Below are 5,937 nucleotides of genomic sequence, written 5' to 3'. Positions count from 1 at the left end.
TCCGGGTGCACCTCCCGCTTCCGGGTTCCGAAGGGGTGGGGCCAGGCAGCGAGGAAGGGGCGGGGCTCTGGCGGTCACTATGGCGACAGTGCTGGCCAGGAGCCCAGGACCGGAGACTTCGTGCTGTGCGCTTGACCTAGAGGGGTGAGGAGGCTGTCGCCAGGGCTGGCGGTGGGCAAGGGTCAGTCCCTAGGTCACCTGTCTGACAGGAGCACGGAGGAGGAACCTATGGCAGTGAAAGTCAGGGCGGTAGGCCCCTGGGGATCTGCTTCTGCCTTCAGTTTCCCGGTGTCTCCATGCTTTTGTGGAGACACCTTTGGGCTTGACATAGTCTTTTCTTTCTTTCTTTCTTTCTTTCTTTCTTTCTTTCTTTCTTTCTTTCTTTCTTTCTTTCTTTGTTTTGGTTTTTCAAGACAGGGTATCTCTGTGTAGCCTTGGCTGTCCTGGACTCGCATTGTAGACCAGGCTGGCCTCGAACTTACAGCGATCCACCTGCCTCTGCCTCCCAAGTGCTGAGATTACTGGCGTGTGCCACCGCCACCAGGCTCTTTTATTTTTTAATTAGTATATATCAATTCATGACAGTGGCTTAATTAGGACATTTTGATACTTACATAAAGTATTTTGATCATCCCTTCCGTTGCTCTCCATCCACTTTACATGCTCCTGTCTCCTCAACTTCCCAACTGTGTACTGTTTCTCAGCAAGATTGTTTTTAACCTTTTGTACGGGTACAGGCCCCCTCCACGGACCTCCTTTTGCGGCTGTGTGCTGATGTTGAGGGGAACATACTCACTACTAGGCTTGCCCTCTGACTCGGGTCCTCTTCTGTCAGGCGCGTTCTAGTCATTGTTCTTAACGAAAGATGTGGCAGATGTTACATGACTCCTTTCAGTAATTACTTAACAGTTTTTTCTATGAAGTAATGTGATAATATTTAATATTATCTGTTTAATTTAATAAAACCTGTAAATCATATTTGAAAATTTGTAGAGATCCTAAAGCAAGATTCTAATGTTTACATATTTTAATTGTGTTTATAGGAGAGTATGTGGTGCACATGAGTGTAGTGTGTAAGGGGGCAGAGGAGGGTATGGAGCCCCTAGAGCTGGCATTATAGACGTTTGTGAGCTGCCCAATGTGGTGTAAAAGCAATGTGTACTCTTAACCTCTGAGCCATCACTCAGTCCCTAGATTTTAATCTCTCTCTCTCTCTCTCTCTCTCTCTCTCTCTCTCTCTCTCTCTCTCTCTCTCTGTGTGTGTGTGTGTGTGTGTGTGTGTGTGTGTGTGTGTAGGTACTTGCAAAGGCCAGAAAAGGGGCTTCGGATCTGCTGAAGCTGGACCTGCAGATGAAATGAGCAGCCTGGGGCTGGAGAGATGGCTCAGAGGTTGAGAGCACTGTCTGTGCTCTTCCAGAAGCCCTGAGTTCAATTCCCAGCAACCACATGGTGGCTCACAACCATCTAGAATGAGATCTTGTGCTCTCTTCTGGCATGCAGGCACACATGTGGGCAGAATACTGTGTAAATAATAAATAAATAAATCTTTAAAAAGAAGCAGCCTGATTTGAGTCCTGGTCACTCAACTTCTGTCCTCTGGAAGAGCAACAGGTTGCTGACCACTGAACCATCTCTCCAGTGCTAGAGGGGCCTGGGAACTTTGCCTTTATTCAGACACTGCTTTGAAATTAATATTAAGGTAGATGCCAAGTAAACTGCATCCTTAGTCATGACTGGCTGGGTGTGTTAGTGTTCACCTTGAGTCCCAGCACTTGAGAGGTAGAGGCAGGTGCAGTTTTTTTAGCTCAAGGCCAGCCTGTTTCCATTCTGAGTTCCAGGCCAGGCACGGCTACATAGCATAGTGAGACCTTGTCTAAAAAAAAAAAAAAGAAAGAAACAACAACAACAACAAACCCAAAACCACTGGCCGGGCGTGGTGGCGCATGCCTGAAATCCCAGCACTCGGGAGGCAGAGGCAGGTGGATGTCTGTGAGTTCGAGGCCAGCCTGGTCTGCAGAGTGAGTCCAGGACAGCCAGGGCTACACAGAGAAACCCTGTCTCGAAAACAAGAACAAGAACAGCAAAACACTGCTCTATGGCTCAGGAGCCTTAGCCCTTAGACACATCCAGACACATTTCCCTTAAAGCACAGTAATGGCCCAACCCTCAGAAGGCTTAGGCAGAAGGATCCGAAGTTCAAGTATTAGTGATACGGTATTTCAAAGCGGACTGAATTGCTCAAAATTAGAGCAAAAGTGGCAGATAAAGAATCTGAAACAAAGTTCTACCAGCTCTCAAACCTCAGAACTCTTCATCAAGGGCATGGTAGAAAAGCTTTGTCATATATATATGTCATATATATATTTTTTTTACACACATATATATATATATATGTTACAATGTGAAAGATCTAAAATAATGTTTTGTGTCCCTTAGAAAAGTCCCGTAAGAGTTATTTGTGTCCTCAGTTGTCCCACAAGGCATGCATGGCAAGCACACTGCCTGGCCCTTGACTCCAACACAGAGTGTTGGACACCTGCAACACCTGCGTCTCCAGCTGTCTGGTAACGCGCAACTGTTGGCAGCAGACTTCTGAGCTGAGCAGGCCACAGCTTGGGCAGACCTGGTGGGCAGAGTGCTAAGAATTTGCAGCTGTTCTGAATGGCATCTGCTGGATGTTCCCACAGCATCTATTCCCGTGTGAGGCTCTCACTGGAAAGCTGGAATGTTCACAAAGTATGCTGTGAATACCAAGCAAAGTAAACATGGGGCCAACTGGCTTATGGAACTGTCCCAAACTTTAGGCAGGAAGAGTAAAAGCGGGGAGTGTGCCTTTAAGACAGAATCTTATTCTGTAGCCCTGGCTGGCCTGGAGCTCAATCTAAAGAGCAGGTGTACCAGGCCCCAGACCTTAGCATGACTGACTCCATGATGGAAGTGTATTCAGGCTGTAAAACTCAGCATGGAGACAGCACCACTTGCTAAAACTGAAAACAGACACCTAACCCATCAAAGTCCACATAGTTCCGGCAAAGTCTCTAAATGCACTACTTACCTTGCTCTTTGGTTTCTGTAGTTCTGCTTCGGCTAACTGTTCTTGCTAACTCAAGTACGTCAGCCCAGGACGTGAGATTAAAGGCGCAGATCAGGGACCCTTTTAAAAGAGGGTCAAGGCTGGAAAGCTGGCTCAGTGGTAAAAGCACTGGCTGCTCTTCCAGAGGTCCTGAATTCAATATCCGGAAAACATGGTTGCTCACAACCATCTGTAATGGAGTCCTGTAATGATGCCTTTTTCTGGCCTGCAGGTGTACGTGCAGACAGAGCAGTCTTGTACATCAAATACATAAATAAATCTTAAATAGAAAAACCAGCCATGAGGTGGGGCTGGGGGTGGGGATGAGAGACAGTGTGTGTCTCACAGTAGTAAAGCACTCGAAGGGCCCTGGGTTCCGTTCGCAGTGCTGACATTGGAGGGAAAGGAACGCAAGGGAACCTGCTGTTTTGTAAGCTAGTTAAAATGTTTTAAAGTAGCCCCAAAACATCTCCATGGCATCAACTCCGCCTCCAGGTTACTGACCTGATGCCTTTGATAGTGAACAGAGATGTAAAGGAGCAGGATCTTAAATGTTTTGCTTTCTCTGCTTAGGGACCAAATCCAGGGCCTCCCGCACGCTAGGCAAAGTATTTGTCCACTGACTCTACCCTGAAATAGTATCTTAACGTATTTGTGTAACTTAAGAAAAAAAAAAGTCTTGGGAATAAAGGCCAGATCTCACAGGTGAAATATAGGTACTCTATGATGGAATTACATGCTGCTGCCCCAAGTTCTACTATTGTGTGTCTGTGTGTGCATACACGTAGCTATATCCTGTGCATGCCGGCATGCATGTGGAGCAGAGGTCAAACCCAGGAGTCATTCCTCAGGAGCTATTCATCTTGGTTTGTTTTGCTCTTGTTCTGGTGTGTGTGTGTGTGTGTAAGGCCAGATGAAGATGTCAGATATTGTGTTAGTTTTACATTAACTGGATATAAGCTACAGTCAAGTGAGAGGAAGAAACTTCTGTTGAAAAATCAGTCCAAGCTGGGTATGGTGGCGCACACCTTTAATCCCAGCAGTCAGGAGGCAGAGGCAGGCGGATTGCTGTGAGTTTGAGGCCAGCCTGGTCTATAAAGCTAGTCCAGGACAGCCAAGACTACACAGAGAACCCCTGTCTCGAAAAACAAACCAAACCAAAAAAGTCAGCCATAGGTCAAGAGGGAGAGGCAAGCAACCAACTGACAGGAAGCAAGCATAAGATTATTAAGAAAAAAATAGAGAATAAGAGGGAGTGAAGAGGATGGACAGAGAGACACACAGGAAGGGACGTTCAGCTTGAGGAGTCTTGTTTGAGATGGCGTAGGAGGAGGCATTCCTTCTGGGAAGTCAGCTGAGGAAGGTCAGCAGGGTGCCTTCTCTGCCTCTCTGAGCTGGCAGGCTCTCACTCCAGCAACTGGTTCCTGAGTCTTCATTGTAAAATCGAACAATTGAGATTTTGTTAAAAAACAACAACAGGGTCTCTCACTGAAGCCAGGTCAGCCAGGTGTCCTGGAAGCTCGGGAATCTGCCTGTCTCAGCCACCACAGCACTGGGTTAGACATCCATAGCCCTGCCTGGCTTCTATGTGGGTGCCAGAGATTAGAACTCAGAAGTCTTCACACATAACACTCTTTCTTATACTTTTTGGAGACAAGGGTTTCACTATGTATCCCTAGATGGCCTGGAACTCACGGAGATCCACCTGCCTTTGCCTCTTGGATGTTGGTTTTAAAGTTGTGCACCACCATACCTGGCTCATGGAAAACACCCTCACCTGAGAGGCCATTTCTCCAGGCCTTACCTTGTAATTTAAAAAAAGATTTTTAAGTATGTGTGTTTGTGTATGGGTATATGTATATGACTGCAAGTTCCCTCAGAGGCCTGAGATGTCAGATCCCCCTTAAAGCTGGAGTTAAAGGCAGTTGTAAGCCACCCAATGTGGGTTCTGGAAACAAATGCAGGTCCTTTCTAAGAGCAGGAAGTGCTCTTAACCACTAAGGCATCGCTCCAGTCCCCACTCCCATCCCCACGCCCCCACCCCCTACCACCACTTTGGTTTAGGACAGAATCTTTAGGTAGAACCAGGGCTTGCTGACTAGAGGAGGCTGACTCGCCAGCGCCTAAGTGACCCACCAGTCTCTGCCTCCCAGCACGGGCACTGCAGGCATGCACCACCATGCCCGGCAGCACGGGGACTGCAGGCGTGCACCACCATGCCCAGCAGCACGGGACTGCAGGCGTGCACCACCATGCCCAGCAGCACGGGACTGCAGGCGTGCACCACCATGCCCGGCAGCACGGGGACTGCAGGCGTGCACCACCATGCCTCCTAGCACGGGCACTGCAGGTGTGCACCACCATGCCTGGCAGCACGGGCACTGCAGGTGTGCACCACCATGCCTGGCAGCACGGGCACTGCAGGTGTGCACCAACATGCCTCCTAGCATGGGCACTGCAGGTGTGCACCACCATGCCTGGCACTTTATAAGGTACAGGAATCACACTCAGATCCTCAGGCTTGCGGAGCACGCACTCTACCAGTTGAACCCTCTCTAGCCCTAGCATCACCTTTTTAAAAGATTTATTTCTCTTTATTTTCTCATATAGGGTCTCATTATGTAGCTCTGGCTGACCTGGAACTTACTGTGTAAACCAGGCTTGTAACCTTTGTATCCTTGTGTTTTCCTCCCATACCCCAGTTCCCAAAATAATGGCTCTGAGACGTTTTTATGAATAAATACCTGGGCCATAAGCTTTGGGTCATTCCCTGACTAGCTCATAGCTTATTCCACAAGTGCCACAGGGCTGGTTACCTCTCCTCAGTTTCAAGTGTCAGTCTTCCTCAGAGGCCGGAAAAATCT

General features: G+C 48.1%; 1 long non-coding RNA gene across 1 annotated transcript; it reads left to right on the top strand.

Moving 5' to 3' along the window:
- The first annotated feature begins 50 nt into the window (after window positions 1-50).
- LOC311597881 lies at window positions 51-1,557 on the top strand. The gene is made up of 2 exons (XR_014779385.1): window positions 51-144; window positions 1,297-1,557. It is a non-coding gene; the product is annotated as an uncharacterized lncRNA (long non-coding RNA).
- Window positions 1,558-5,937: the final 4,380 nt, after the last annotated feature.

This window comes from Acomys minous (assembly GCF_964271855.1).
Source record: "Acomys minous genome assembly, chromosome: 5".
NCBI lineage: Eukaryota > Metazoa > Chordata > Mammalia > Rodentia > Muridae > Acomys > Acomys minous.
This window is presented reverse-complemented; position numbering and strand designations above follow the sequence as displayed.